General features: G+C 43.3%; 1 protein-coding gene across 1 annotated transcript in view; it reads right to left on the bottom strand.

Moving 5' to 3' along the window:
* The window catches only part of TET2 (tet methylcytosine dioxygenase 2), a 70833-nt gene that overhangs the window by 25429 nt on the left and 28912 nt on the right, over positions 1–16492 (bottom strand). The gene's annotated exons all lie outside the window — the stretch shown is intronic.

Raw genomic sequence — 16492 nt, forward strand, 5'->3', positions numbered from 1 at the left:
AGTGGCAAAATCCACACGCAAGACAAAACCTTGCCAGGTTGGTATCTGTAGGAGTTCTTACACTTCAATGTCTGGATAATGTTGACAGAAACAAATTAAGAGATTTCTGAAAAGTTTGAAGGAAATTGTATTTTTTTTTCAGATATCCTTTTAAATTTAGGCTATAGACATCAGGCATGGCTTAAACTCTGCATTTGGGTTTTGAACTGAGCCCCATAGCTGTGGAACTAGGATTTTTCCTTTGTTTGGACAAAAAGTCCCATTTTCTTCTTTAAACTATGTGTTTTATTTATAAAATTGAGTTTTTCTTTGAATAACAGTACTGACAATGTACAGTGAATAAATTCCATAGAATGACAATCTAATCCTGTTCACATGGATCTTCCCAAGATGCACAATCCCACTGATAAAGCCATTGTTTGACTCTGCATGTAATTTATTCTTTGTTGGCTTTATGGTTCTCAAACAGTCACAAATGACAGAAGACAGACTGGCAGAGGGTTTTCCAGATGTGAGGCTCCAGAGAAAATCTGAATTGTGCATGCCTTTGCCCTGAAGGCTTTATACTTAGTTTGCATCGAGGGGTATGGAAGGCTTCCCCATTACCAGGTCATGCCTGGCTGGACTGCAAAGTCAACACAAGCATGGCACGTGGCTGTTTTGCCACTACCCAAGAACAAAAACTTCTGTCATCACATTGCTCTGCTCATGTATTTATCTTACACCAATGTTAAAAAAAAAAACAACCACCTAAAGAAGATCTAATTTATATGATTCTCAGTGCAGTATTCCTTTGCTCAATCAATATGACTCTAAAGTGCTTTTTAAAGTAGTAGTATTTCACAAGATTGGTTATTTCCAGCAGAAACATCCTTGCTTGTGGCTCCAATCTTGGTATCAGGACAATTTAAACATAAATTTTGACTGGCAAGCACCCATATGACAACGTGGATCCACTTCATCCTTGTCCCAAACCAGGTCTTACACTTCCTTTTCACCTTCCAAAGTTCACTTCTTCTGTATTGAATTTATCTTTTGTGTGACAGAAGAGGTTCTCTCTGCAAATAACAGTACTTAAAAAAGAGGTTTTGAAATGGAAGATACGAATAAGGAGATGCAAGAGGAAGATGGAATATTTGAGCATCTTCTCTATTTTCTTGACAAGGTAAGGCAGGTTTCTTCCCTTCTACATGTATTCCACTATATCTCCCCAGCTAGCTTTAAAGTACCCTGAGACACGAGCCTTTGCCTCTTTGTCGAGGAAAGCAGCGCAAAAAGGATCCCTTTGATGTGTCATTCCAGGAGAGGCAGCAGAATTAGGATCCCACAGTATCTCAAAAATAAAACGTCAGCCTAATTTGAAAACCATTCTTTGCCTTCACACCTTTCATAGATAGGAACTGTAGCTGACCCGCAGCTCAGACACGAGCGTGTAGACTGCTCTACTGCACAAGTATGAAATGAAATAAAAGGAACTCTGGTAATTAACACCATGCTGTCAAACTGTTTCTAAAATATTTGTTTCTTTTTTAGAAAAGAAACAAATTTTGTTTCTTTTTTTAGTCTAGCTTGTTGTGTTCTAGAGTATTGTATGGTTTACAGCTTAATTCTCCCTGAATGTTCCCGGACAATCTTTCTTCTCAGTTCCTTATGCACAGGTAAGCCCACCTTTTGCTTCCAAGCAGGGGCTACCTGACTGCTCTGATGCCCTCAAGAAGTGCATCTGTGCTTCAAAAGGGAGTCTGAGATGCGTGCCGTCCCTAAAACCCACAACATTATTTTCCGTAGGTGGCAAGGATGATCATTCCCAGTGTTGGCAAAAGCCTCACAGTGTGAGCCAACCCATTCTCCTGAGTTCTGCTCATCTCCAGCATAGAAGGGATTACCTTAGGCATTGTGAAAGACAACATAAGTACTTGGTTCTTCAAAATAGGAAGTTAATTCATTCATTAAAAAATGCCACGTTTATGTTCTTCAAAGTGCAGCTAGGGTTGTTACGCTTTGTCCTCTGTCTGCATTATTCGCAATCCTCTCGAGCTGCATCTTGGTGCAATTCTTGCTCAAGCAGTTACAGATCACAGCAATTATTCGTAATTTAAAACTGGCACGTGGCAGCTGGGCCTTTCTTACTGGTTTTACCTAGGGCGCTGTAAAGATGTCTTGGTGCTGCTGCTCAGCAGGCCTGGGGTCCATACGAAGTCTTTGCACTCATACGAGCTCTTTGCACCTCACAATCGGTGTGGGGTGACAGGTCTGCCCCTCCAAGGAAACCTGCTTTTCCCTAAGCACAGCAGTTAGGCATTTCTCTCTTCCCATAACTGTACTTTATTCAGGCCATTTAGCAGCAATACGTATTCTTCCTCAGCTATAATTCATTAGAAATTCAAGTCACATCAGCAGCATCTGTGAAACAATTACTGCATCTAGGACTGACTCTGCAGTCTAATCCATCATAATTATGACTGGTCTCTTTGAAGATGCCACGATGCGTGACTTAAATATAGCACATTACTGTGCAAATGGATCAGCATCTCATTCCACTGATATGCATTCAGGTTATAATTCAGTCCACTGCTGCTTGACTTTCTCAAATACAAGCCACGTACATACATTTATTTCTCCCCACATGTGGGGTGCAAATTGGAAACCAGGCACTGAAAGAGAGTTAGAGATTTCTTTGGTTTATGGGCAACTTTGGTGTATTTCTGCTACCTCTATCAACACATCAAAACAGAAAAGCTGTGTAAGGTGCTGTTATCCACATGGCAACAGAAGTACTCATAGCTACACTGATTTTCTTTCCTGAAAAATCTTTACTTTAAACCAGACCCAGAGATTCATACCTCGTTTTGAGTAGCGCTCATACCTCAGGAGTCTGTGAGTGCAAAGCAGCTCAGTTGATCGAATGGACAAAGAGGTGCTGCAGGGCAGCACAGAATTCTGCACAGCTGGGCAGGAATACACAAGGGAAGTGAATTTACCTTTGTGTCTTGCTAAAGTGCAGTTTGGTACTTTCTCATTACACCCTCTTGCTCCTGTCATCTGGGTACAACAGTTGGCTTCACTACTGGCTTAATTTGCTATGTACTGCTATGCCCTGCTTACTTGCCTCCTGAGAAGATCATGCTGTCGGCAAAGAGGTCTAAAGCTTGAATTGCTGAGTGGAAAAGCTTCTGAAGCATAGAGTTTTGTTTTTTTTCCCCTGATTTGAGAATGAATGAACGAAAACTTGAGAAAAGGCATAAGCAAAGTACTTCCTACATACGACCACTCATACACAGCAATATCAAAAAGCTCAGTCGGCAGACAAATAGGATATGCCTCAGGTTTTAACTCTGAGAAGCCTGTAACCCCAAGTTCTGCCTTGATGCCTTCTGAGAAATAAATAAAATCATAGAATCATAGAATCACAGAATCACAAGGTTGGAAAGGACTTACAAGATCATCTAGTCCAACCATCCTCCCATCACCATTGCTACCACAAGCTATTAAACCATATCTCGTAGTTCCTCATCCAGACACCTCTTGAACACTTCCAGGAATGGCGACTCCACCACCTCCCTCTGTACCAGCCCAAGTACAATCCATTAGACTGCAGGCAAAACACTGTAAAAACTTCAGCACTAAAAACTGAAAATTTCTGGGCTTGTATACATGCAATATTCCTGCTGGTTATCTTGGCACCAGAATTTTTTCTTTCTAATTCTGGATGTGTAAGGGGTTGTGATGCTCAGCCCCATGATTTATAGCTGTGTGGATATTATGACATGTCATTTTCCTCTGGCCTTGTTAATTATCAGTCACTTCAGCTGTGCTTTGGGTTAGTACTTGTAAGTGAGCAACAAAGGTCACTAGAGGAGGAACAATGTGCCATTAACTCAGATCCCTTATGGGTGATGCAACACATCCAGATTTCTTATTAGGGAGACATTTTCATTATTACTGTTGCACATATGGAAACTGTTTGTATAGTTTAATGAGTTTTGTATATGTTTTGCATTTATGGTGCACTGTGCTTATAGATTGAGAAGCAAAACAAGATTTCCCATGGAGACCTATGTGGAAGACAAGACCAGGAACACCAACTTGCCCACACTCTGGGGCTTTGTCCTTCACAGAACACCTTCTTCCCAAGCCAGCATTGCTGGTAGTTTGTAATAAATCCCATGCCATAAAAACCCAGATGCCATGTTGGCCCGTGAAGAAGGTGTTCCCTAAGGATTTGCTGTCCTCCCTACCAGCACCAGTGCTTTCTCACTGCAATGTGGCAGCAGAGGAATGCAGTGCAACCTCAACACAGACGTTGAGGAGGCCCCAGTAGGACAAAGGCAGCCTGTTGTCGGCTGCGCTCTGTGGCTGACACTGGGGTCTTTCTGCCCCACGTTCAGCTGTCTCTTCATTTGGATGGTGTATTTATTCAATGCATTAAAAATGCTTTGGAAAAAAACTTGTCTAGGGATGCAGTGCGTTCACTGTCCTTTTAAGCCTTTGAGTTAAGATCACATTTCTTTCTAAAATGAATATACATCTTGTTTTCTCACTGTAGATTTATGTAGCAGTTGTGGGGTTAATCCAGAAAATACTGGGTGAGGCTCTGTGAGTGCATTCTGCAGGAGGTCATATTACATGAATGTAATTGTCTTCTCTGGTATTTAGATATACAAATAATCTGTGTCAAACAGGAAAGAAAAGGTGGGATGGTAAAAATGTGTTACCTCATTTATAGTTAATTTATCCTTAATTTACGGGGGAAATGGTGACTGGTGAATATAGATATAAACAGACATAAGGGAATGAAGGGCATGGGATTTGTGAAATATGAGGATTAATAATTCATTAAATCTTATCCAAGCCAGAAGTCTCATAATTCATGCATTTTTAAACCAACTAGTGCTAACCCTCTTCAATTTATCGACACCAGTACCTGCATTTCAGTGGTGCAATGATCTAATGCAGAAGCTCTTGAATCAGTTTGATTTTTGACCTTAAAACAGGGCAAGAGAGTAAAGCTGAACTGGTCTGCACAGTGATTTCCCCCTGCCCTATTATATGCCCATCACCAAGACTGGATACTGCATAATGCCTACACAGGCATGAAAAACTGCACTCCCTGACAATTGCATAAAATCAAGAAGAGTGACAATTAAATGCCTCAACAGTATGAGTAGAAAAAAACAGTTATGTGAAGGGAATTAATTCAGGAATACGAAATGTGAGTAAACAGGAATTATAATGTCACCTCACATAGCTCTCCTGTTCCTATTTTTTCTCATTAATACTTCAGACAAGCTTTGCACCTGATGGTACCAAGCAGTGCTTCTAACAGAAGCATGCAGCGCTCCCAGTCACTTGCCATGCCAACCCAGTATCACTAGATGGGAACTGTTTCCCAAAAGCTTGATCTTCAGAAGCAGGCTGAGTGTAAGAGACAAAAGGACCTTCCTGCTGCAAGAATCAGAACACTGAGGTCAAGGCTGCTACCTTCTCTTGTTCCTGCTGGCTGGAACCATGTTTCTGTGGTTTAGATCTGGTGTATATGATTGGTGTGTGCTGGCAGACCATCACATTGCACCACAAAGCTGGGGATGCTCACGTAAGCATGCTCAAAGTGAGGTGTTTCCATTCAACATCAAGAGAAATATTGGGGTAAGAAAGTAAAGCAAAGTCTCTTTTTTTCTACCTTTACCTCAGCCAGTTGTGCTAGTTTTAGATATGTCAAGCTACGGCTGGCAAGGTAGAGTGGGTAAAGTTATCAAGTGTATAGGCACTGAATTTATTTCTTGAAACATGGTACAATGCGAGAGATGATTTTCTGTTGGGTACTTCAGCTACCCCATGTGTCAAGTGGTAATGCTGATACTTGTGGCTGAAGAATATCAACTATCCGAAAGCAATAGCTAAGTGCTGATGCTGCTCTGGCTGAACTCTGCAGTCAGCGTGCCTCTACGAGCATGAGAGCTTGCCAAAACAAGCAAGCGTTGGTGGCTGAACTGCTCTTCAAGACACACTTGATGTTATCAACCTGCCGTTTAGGGAAGGTTACCGAGAGGTCAGCGTCATCACTATCTTCCAGTTTCTGTGATCTTTGTCCATCTGGCTTCAGACCTGGATGTAGCATGGATTTCTTTAGTTGATCGCTTCCTGACAGCAGCTGAAGGTTGATTGTCCATAATGATTTCATCACAGCCCTGCTAAATAGTGCATCCTCCTTGGAAACCAGAAGCAATGGGTGAGATGTTCTTGGCTTTCTTCACCCCTTTCTTCAAAGAAGAAAGGATCCAAAGGAAAAAACACTGATAGACTTAAAGACCTGCTACAGATTTCAGTATTTCATTGTGGTGTGTCAGTAACAATGGAAAATGAGAACAGAAATGGTCCTGCTTGGCATCTGGGGAGAAGAAAAGCAATAGAAGAGAGAAAAGTGTTGTAGGCAGCAGCGTCCTCAGAAAACACGTTTACACAGCTCTGCTTTCCATCAACCTTTGAACTTCAATCAGGAAATCCAGTTGGGTCTCCTGGTTTTGCTGAAAACAGAACTTTGGATGAATCATACAATTAAAGAGTCTTTGGAGTAGGAAGAGACCCTTAAAGATCACTTGAAGTGCAGTTATCTTAAATTTTTCTTCCAAAAGTTGGAGGTGAAGACCGTGCTCGAGGACGCTGTGGCCAGGGAGAGTGTAGTGACCATAGTGGGGGCAGTTCCTCCAACCACTGCTCCAACAGATGCCCTCAGGTGACAAAGCATAGCATTCGTCCCTTTTGCTGGGCTCACTCGTGGCAGCCTGTAACTCCAAGCACTCCTCTTTTATCGCAGTGTGCCAAAGGCCAGTGCTGGGAATCCCTGGGCAGACAGCCATGAGATGTCGGTGTGTCCATCTGTAAGATGCTGCGTGCCAGTGCTGCTGGGCTCCTGCTTCACTTGCGGCTTTGCTTCCAGATGGAGATGATTGAGGAGCCGAGCCAAAACAAGGGTACATGCTTTGGAAGGATCTTGTGCTGTTCTAATCACTGTGTGATTAGATTGGAAACTGAGTTTTCTTGCCCACGTGTAATGTTTTCTTTCTCCTCTGTGCCTTGTATGATACGCAAACCAATGACTCATAAGCATATGGGAGAAGCAGGTTTGTGAGGAGCCTCAGGAGCCCCATTCCTCCACCCTAGACAACACCGGCCAGACCTGTTTTAGCCCAATCCAGTGTGTTCTCAGAGGTCTCAAACAATGCAGATTCCTTGATAACCCAGTTACACACAGTGCTTCATTGACCTTATGTATCAGAGAGCTTCTCTCATTTAAAACAAACTCAAACTCTCTTCCTGTCTATCAGTGACTTGCAGGACAGTTTTTCCTCCTGTGCTATGGCTGTTTTCCCTGTGCCACTGAAGGCTTATCAACGCTCCCCCTTCAATCAAAACAAACAGCCCAGTTTGTGCCACCTGATCTCCTGCCCAACTGCATCACAGCACAGCAGTTGTTCCCCAACCAGACACGACAAGGTCACGCAGCAAAATGCAAGGGTCTGTTCCTTGGAGTGCTCATGCACATGCTACATTTTGCTACACTTTCCCTAGCTGACAACATCTGATATATAAGCAGCTATAATACAAGCCTGTAGACCATTTAGAATCCAGTGTGAATTAGCTTGGCTCTCCTTTGGCAATTAAAGTCTCAGTTTTATTCCCTCAGCATGAGAGGGATGGTGTAAATTTCATTGAAATCAACAAAACCAATTCATTATTTCAAGCAGTACCTTACACCAGAGGCTGCTTCCTTAAAGACTTTTAAAGACCTTCCTTGAAGCCTCTGACTTCAGTACATTACAGTCCACAAACTATTGGCACAAACATCTCTCCTGATTTACACTGCTGCTGAGGCACCACAGAAGATAAGAATCTTATGCATTTTTAGAGGTCTATCAGAAGATGCTGCCTGGAGCTACAGTTGCCATTCAGCTTCTCTCTGCATTTGTGTGTGGTCTTCAGGAGAAGTTTTCATGTGGGTTACTGCAATCTCCAGGCAACAATGGTGTGGATTATCATGCTGAAATCTACATCGGGGAAAACAGCTACAGTTGCCTCTCCAGATGTACAAGAGATGAAAGGCAAGGTGTTTTTCATGACTGTAGCCAGCTGATGACCCGGGAGCAGTGGAAGATCTCACCCTGATAAAAGCTCAGCTCTGGAAGAGAAACATGGGAGCTGGTGCTGCCTTTCCATAGCTCTGAGCATGTAAATGCCTGGCATGGATACAGCCACCATCCTGTTTGGCTGTGGGCTGGAGATGGAGAGCTGGGATGGAGCTTTGCTTCTGAATACCCAACAGGCTAGTTTGGAAAGATCTTGGTCATCAACCAGTCTTAGATAAAATGGCCTGGGACCCAAACAAATTGTAAGGGAAGAGACACCCGCTGCATGCCATGCCAGTAGTTGCCTAGCATCTTCAGGCTGGCCTGGAAAACAGATTTTCTGTAGTTGCCTTCCTGGCTACAGTAATTCCACCCCCGCACCACATCATTCTAATTTTATCTTTCTACTGTTTAGAAAGAGTTTTTAGCTTTTTCTTTACAAGGCTGCTACTAATCCGTCCTGGGGATCAAATTATGGGCTCTAGTTTGTTCTTACACAAAACTAGGGCAATTTGAGAGTTCCTTCTTGTACTGCTATATCCTCATTTCCACAGAACTCATATTTTATCTATAGCCATTAAAAGCTCCTTAACATTCAAAAGTCAATGGACAGTATGCAAGTAACTTCATTTTGTGGCAAGAAGCATTTAGAGAGCTTCTAGAGAAGAAGGCTTACTGCAGGGAGGCCTACTACATTTGCCTTTCTGTCGAATGTCTCTCCTGTGCTTCAGGGATATTGGAAGCCAGGAGCAAGTTGAGATTTCACAAGCAGGATTCCTGTCTAAAAGCAGAGTTCTACCATGAAGGCTTCCCCCTTCTACCAGCTTATAGGATTGCATAAAAATTTGAGATTACTGTACTGAGAAAGGGCTGGAGTGCCAGAATAAGCTGCTGTTCCCACTTTCCTTTAATTTCCAATAATTCAAAGCACATTCTTTCTCCTGTTTAAATTTTCCTCTTTATGGCAAGATGCAACACGAAGAGACAGAAAATTCTCTGCCGCCAAGCTGAAAGAGAAGGAAAAAACCCAGCAGATTGTGTTTTAACTCTTGTTAAGACTCTTAGATACACGCAGCTGACGCTTGGAAGAGCGGTATTTGAACAGTCCTAAAGGGAACTTCAACACTCCTCTCCCTGTCGCTCCTTTTCAAATATTTTCAAAGCTTTGAAAACAGTTGGTCGTTCTTCATTCTGGCGACTTGCCATCAGCTACTGTCGGCTCCCATCAGTTCATGGGCTTCCTGTAGCCAGTAGCCAAGCGAGTTTGAGAGAGTTTGAGACTAATGAAAGACCTTTGATATTTGGGGATACAGAGAGCTACAGAGGAACGGGTAAGTTAAAGGAAGCGTTGTCAGTTCCTGCAAAGCCTGCCTCAAATTCCCAGTCACGAGATAGCATTTCACTAATTGATTATTGTCCATCCATAACATAGCCATGCTTTTAGTGCACAAAGCAGCAGTGTGGGCAAAGAGCTCGCTATGGTGCAGTGCATGCTTGGCCTCTTTTAGAAAGCTGGGAAAACGTACAGATCTGAGATACTGGACTACTTTGAATGGAACTCATTTATCGTAGCTTGCAACTTTTTTCAGCTAAGGTAAACATCTTCACTACAGACAATGAAAATTAATAGAAGCATTTTAAATCTTCGCTGTTCCTCAGAAGAGTGGCAAGCATGCTGAGGTCAGGTGCCTGTGTTTGCTGTTCAGATATACACCTCCACAGGAGGACCCGTTCCCACAAGTCCATAATGTTCTGGAATGTTAGTTGCACCTACGATTAGAATTAAAAATGAGATTGCAGGAAAACCTGGACGAGTGACTTGTATGACTAGAACACTGGCTGCTCCAGTTAAAATACTTGTTTGTTCTTTTGTGTCCCATCCCTCACACACCACAATATAACTAGGCAGCATAAAATATGAGACTGTGCCTTAGCTCTTCTGGCTTCATTGAAAATATTCAACGTCTCAAAACAGCTGCTACTACTTAATGATCTTCTGGTAATTCAGACTGATTTCTTTTGTTATACACTCTCAAGATTAAATTTTGCTTTGGCCTCCATTGCCTGAAGGAGGCTATTGTAAAAGAGGATACTCAGAAATCAGCAAAAAGCTAAGCCAGAAAACCAGACCACTTTAACTCAAGCAGTGCTACTGCCAGTGAGTTCAGGACACTGAGATCCTGCTAGAAGCAGCCTTGTACTGTGGGCTGATGGCTGAGGGACTGCTTTACAACAAGATGAGCGGCTTTGCAGAAGAGCAACATGTCCATGACAGACTAAGAGGTGTTCTTTGATGTTAGTGTTTTAAATCTGGTTTGACCAAACTGGCTATCAGGCAAATAATTAGATGTTGATAAGCACTGTTGTTGCTTCAGATGGTGGGAAGGGATTTGCGTTCTGTTTTACAAGGGACCCATTGGATAGAGCTCGCATCTGTTGAATGCTGAAAAGTCTGATCAGGATTACAAAGGACATTGCTAAAAAAGATGAAAATATCTGGTCAGCAGTAATAACTCTCAGTCTATTGTGTTTGTGTTGGAGGAAAGTTTGTGGACTTAAAATAGCAGCAAGGAAGAAGAAGAGGTTTTGAGAGAGGTTTTCCGTGACAAGGTAACAGGAGGAAGTGGATGGGGATGGGGGAATGCGTTCCACGGGGCTACAGGAAGCCGAAGCTGAAGGAAGGCAGCACAGAAATGAGAACCTGCAGCTCGAGACAGACTATGAAATTAGTCCTGGGGCTGAGAGGACTGGGGCTGGCTGGCTGACCCAGCCCAGGTATCCCTTCAGTGCGTAGCTCCCATCCAGGCCAGCCTCCCTGGAACAAGCAGCCACAGGAAATGATATAAACTGGGAAACAGCAAGTACCTGGGGCTAGGGATGAAACTAACAGCTGGTGCTGTTTTTATGTGTTATAAAAAGCTTTCCTTTGAAAACCAGCAAAGGGATGCTTACAGAAGAACACTGTCAGTAACAAGGAGTCAGAGGAGGACCGTAATGAAGTTCTGGTTGAAACGATTGCAGCATTTTATTTCTATGCTCTCTGTTTGTCTATTGCTTAGAATTTTAATAGCAATTCAAAGGCCCAGTGAAGACAGGAGAATCCAGCTAATTCCTGCAGAGACAGCTGATGAGAAAAGCCTCCCTTCTTAATTGAAAGTTTAAGCTCTTGCTTTGCAACTACAGCACTCATTTTCAAGTAATTGAAATACTTTGATCCCAATCAATCTTCAGAGGAACTCTCCCACATGACCCTCCCAATCTTCCAGTGCAGAGCAACTCCACATTTACTTGATCTAGCAGCTGCAGCACTGTCTGTGGCAGAGGAGTTGAAACTTGATGATCCTTGAGGTCCCTTCCAATCTAAGCCACGCTATGATTCTGCGAGATGTGCTCATTTGACCCTGGGTACCAGCTGCAGGATTTCTGAAGGCACTGCTCTGAGGCTGGCTGTCCCTGGAGAGCCCTGGATCACTGGGATGCTGCGGTCACACGTAACCACTCTTAGCCTTTGTTTTGCATTGCAGCTGGAACAGGGCAGGCACCAGCCCTAGCCAATCATTTTGCTCATACAGGTCACCACCAATGATGCTGAGAAAACCCAGCATTTGGAGAACAAAATCTGCTAAATGTTAGTGCCTCTCTGGGCATCTGATGAGTATGAGGGGAGTCTATACCTGCATGGTTCTCATTCTACATACCTAAATCAGAAGGATGGCCCTGCATGTGGAGCAGAGCCTGTGCACCTACCTGCCTGAACTACAGCTTGCGCATGCATAAGGCACTGCCCACAGACTGTGTGCAGCTCTACATGGGAAAGCATACAGCATGTAGCACAGCATGTAGGATTTTCTTCTGACCAGAAATTCAGGGATGAGCTAGTCATATACACTGTAGAAGAAATAGCTACACTTCTCAGTGTCAAACGAACTTTGCTGACTTGAGATTTTAGTGGATTTTTGATAGTCTGACTGAAGAGGGGGCAGCTGTAACAGCTCCTGTTAACCCTTTGCACTTCATTTGTGGCTTTGCCGTTGTTTTAGATTTCGCTTTAGGTAGCTTTCACATAACACACAGCTACTTAAATAAGTGCAAAGTGACTTATTGCTCTATTTATGCTATTATTTATGTGTACACGGAAAAGCAGACCATAAAATGTAGCATCTGTTGCTGTGGCCAGGAAAGCTCCTATTGGCTAGACTAGAGGCAGGATTTTACCCAGCAGCATTACAGACTCTAGTAACTTAGAGGTGCTGCTTTCCATAACAGGAAAAGTAGGCTGTGGTGGTATTTTTCATATTGGTCATGCCCCAGTAACTCCCACTGTGCTCTTCTTTTGTAATACTGAGCCCTTCTTTGCATGATGATGTTTATTTGCATTCTTTGTGTTCTTTGCTTGAAGGGAAACTCTTCTGTAAGCTTTTTTCTTTCTTTCTCTCTTTCTCTCTCTCTTTCTCTCTTTCTTTCTCTCTTTCTTTCTTTCTTTCTTTCTTTCTTTCTTTCTTTCTTTCTTTCTTTCATTTCTTTCTTTCTTTCATTCTTTCTTTCTTTCTTTCTTTCTTTCTTTCTTTCTTTCTTTCTTTCTTTCTTTCTTTCTTTCTTTCTTTCTTTCTTTCTATCTTCCTTCCTTTCTTTCTTTCTTTCTCTCTCTTTCTTTCTTCCTTTCTTTCTTTTTGGTAAACATTTAATTTCAAGATCGATTTTCTATATTTCACATCTTCTCAAAGGGGAAAAAATAAACTTGTAATTTCTAACTGAAGAAAAAATGATGCATAGTATTAAGTACCTGACCTGTCCAAAGAGCAAAGATCAATCCTCTCTTTCACCCTAACTGGAAAGTGCGGTTGACAAAGCCATGCTGTCACATAGATCACCTGCTGGGAAGAGCTGCACAGTTCTCTCACTTGTTATGTTTTAGTCATGGCACCAAGCATAGTTAGAGTCATGGCATATGGCAGATTAGAAGTTGTACATTTCTTCATTTAAAACTAACATGCACCACGTGGCTACATTGCAGTCCCAAGTCCTGTACAATGGTACTCCTGAAATGTATTCCCAAATCCACCCGTGGATCTGTGGCTGCCTTGCTGCATGTAAGGATTCAGCATCTGAGGATTTGGCACTGCAAAGTCTTCTATAGAAGGGCTACTCCTACAGGACACCCCAAAGCCATAAGTCTGCATTTTCATATCTCACACAACTGCAGACCACAGTCGGTCTGTCTTACGAGCAGAATTGCAGAATGTTTTATAGCTGGAAACCAAATCAGCAGTGGAAGGGCAGAAATCTCTCTCCTCAGTTCGGCAGTCCTCGCAGTTGAATTGATTTTATTGTTTTCATTTCAACATTAAGAGCTGCTGAGGAAGGAAGAAAATATAGGCAAATCTTGTGCTCATACTGTTTGTCCTGCAGCAAAAGTTCTGTATGCATTTTTTGTTCGTTCTTATGAATTTTAAAACCATAATCCTGACCATCTTTTGGGGGTGAGGGAGAGGGATTATTTTGTAGCTATAGTGTCTTAGAAATGTAGCAACAGAAACATCTGTCATAATGAAAAGCAGTAACTTCAGCTAGTAGTGGGCTATGCGAGTGGAGCAGAATGCTTGTTTTTCCAAAGGTAAGCCCTGTATTAGTGCTCAGTTCAGACAGAGAGCAGGAATCCTTCTACATTGGTACGGGAGTTGCAGACACACAGAATCTTTTTCACAGCTGACCTTGAGGGGCTGCCCTGGGAGGTGGTGGAGTCACTGTGCCTGGAGAAATGTTCAAGAAATGATTAGATGTTGTCCTGAGGGACATGGTTAGTGTAGAAATATTGGTGAACAGTTGGACTGGATGATCCTGGAAGTCTTCTCCAACCTTGGTGATTCTATGATTTTGAGCTTTTCTCTCCTTGAGTGTATGGGTGTCTTCCCAAGAAGTAGAAATTCCTGTTCTTGCTGTGCACTGAGGAGATTAGGATGGTATCACAAGGAGAGGGAACTGTGTTTTCCTAAAAGGTGAGTTATTTAAGGAGGGGGGGGAGGAACAGCCAGAAGCCATTTGGGGGAGATGTTTTCCAGGGGAAGGAGAAAATGCACAGTATCACTGCTGAGACCAATTGCACTGAAAAACTCTAAGAAAAGAGAGAACTGTGAGGGGATCCAAAGTCTGGAGAAGGAAAATGTGCTCACCAAGGATGAAGTGGCAGAGATCAGTGTTCAGATTGAAATTTCTGTTCTAGGGAAAGAATGGGGTGGTTTTTTTTCTAATCATCCAATGAAATGTTCATTTAACAGAGAAGAAAAATGCAAATGCAGGAAACCTTTCACCCGGGCTGAGAAATCTCTGAGGCACCAATGCCCTGAATAGATCCTGCTGCAGGCAGGTAATGACTTGCAGCTCCCCGCTGCAAACAAAGCACTCCGCACCGCTGCGTGACAGCTGCAGGCGCGCCGTGCCTGAGGGTTGGCACAGTTATTCTGAGTGCGGCCGACAGGAGTTTATCTGAGGATAAAAGAGGGAGGGATTCCCTCCGCAAGGTCAGTGCGGGAGAGGGACGGGCTGAGCAGCTGTCCCTGCTCACTAGCCTTAATCCAGGCTGTGCTGAGCAGCTCCAGCGCAGGGCAGGTTGGGCTGGATGCCGCAGAGGCCATCTAGGAAGTCATTCGCTGTTTGCTGATATCGTGTGTTGTTGTTGTTTTCCCTTCTCTTTTATTTGTATGGAAAACAAGTGCTCAGGGAGTTCCTGAAGGGAGGTCACCCTGTTCCTCCCACAGGGTGCACTGCCAGCAGCACCGGGCTGCTGACCTCGGGGTTCCTAGCACTGCACCGAATGCCCCAGTAGTCCATAAATTCAGACGGTCACCAGAGATAATGTTATGTGCTTGCAGAAGAATGGGCCTTTGTCTGAGCGAGTGATCGCTGACTTTGCTGGGAGGGGGAGGGAGCTGTCTTCATTTCTGTGCATTTCTATTCAGCTGTTGCAGAAACATCCCCATCTGCTTTGAATCTACACTTTAATTTCAAATCCTAGCAAGAAATGAAGCAAGCCAGCTTGCTATGCCTGGCAGAGGACACACATGGCGAGTTGCTGAACCCAAAGCTGTTCCAAATGCCAGCAATGTTGGAGGCTTTAATGCCAAGTTACCTGGCTTTGTGCTTTGCTCAATCATGCGATGGTCACCATCAGAACTGAGTTCTGTTGGTCTGTTCTTTAAGTGCTGCCAGTAGCTCAGCAATACGTGCTTTCTTTGTTGTCTTCTCTGCTAGGACAATGTGGTTTCAGGATGTGACACAGTGGAAAAAAAAAACAACAAACCCGTGTCGTTTCTCTGGAGAAAGCAGGCAATGGCCATTTCCTGCTCTCATGCACAATTAATGGGATAGACAAGACAGAGAGCACAAATTAAGTTGTTAATTAGCCTTATTTATACAGCAATAGCATGAATTCATGCGGTCTGACATGGTTTTTGCGACTAAGAGTAGAATCTTGCATGCGTAGATGCATATATATGCATATACAGAAATGCCCAAGCACTTGTTTATGCTGTATGATCTGCATAGTCCGAGTTCTTGTTTGCCTCTCTCAGAGCAGGAAATTTTATCCCTAACTGTCAACAGGTGTCAGAAACAGAAGCAGCTGGAGCCAGGGCTGTACAAGATTCCTGTTCTGATCTGATAAACTTGCAAATAAACCACATGCAACCCAGCAAAGGCTGATTTTGGTGCAGACCCTTGGCTTGCTTCTGTCCCGTTCTGTGGGCTGTAGCCAGGGGATAGCGAGCGATACACAGGCTATCTCACAGGCTGATAAGAAGCAGAGCTGCCTCTTAAATAGCTCGTAGCTGAAAGGAATCATAGAAATGTGAGTTATTTGCATCACATCCCAGAGAGAGTATAATTTAAGGGAATTTTTTTGTGATGGAAAGAAAATGGACAAGTGAAACTGTTGAAGCAAACCTAAGCTGCTAGCTGTGAGAAAAGACAGAAAAGGAGAAGAGGGTTTACTGTGAGCTGAAAAGAATTGAAAGATGCCCATTCAAACGCTTCATCTGCCTGCTAATTTTAATTAAGAGTCCTCCTTTGTAACTACGGCACAGAGCCCGAGTCTTAAAAAAAAAAAGAGTTGTCACTAGGCAGATTTCTGTGAGCCTGCTGATTGAATCATCATTTTAATCTCCTCGCCGCCTCCCCCTGCCCCCCAGCAGAAGCTACCGGGCGCCTTACGCGACAATTAGCGTGCTGGGAAATGCTGCCGTACTCCTCGGGGAGTTCCCGCGATGCACAGCTCCGGATTGCTGCCTGATTAAAAGGCTGAAACCTGCCAGTGTTAAACCATCCTGTGCTCTTTGAAGCCTGGGGGCAGATCTGTTTTTCAGCAGGAAAAAAGT

The sequence above is a fragment of the Meleagris gallopavo genome, chromosome 4 (assembly GCF_905368555.1).
Source record: "Meleagris gallopavo chromosome 4, MGAL_WU_HG_1.1, whole genome shotgun sequence".
NCBI lineage: Eukaryota > Metazoa > Chordata > Aves > Galliformes > Phasianidae > Meleagris > Meleagris gallopavo.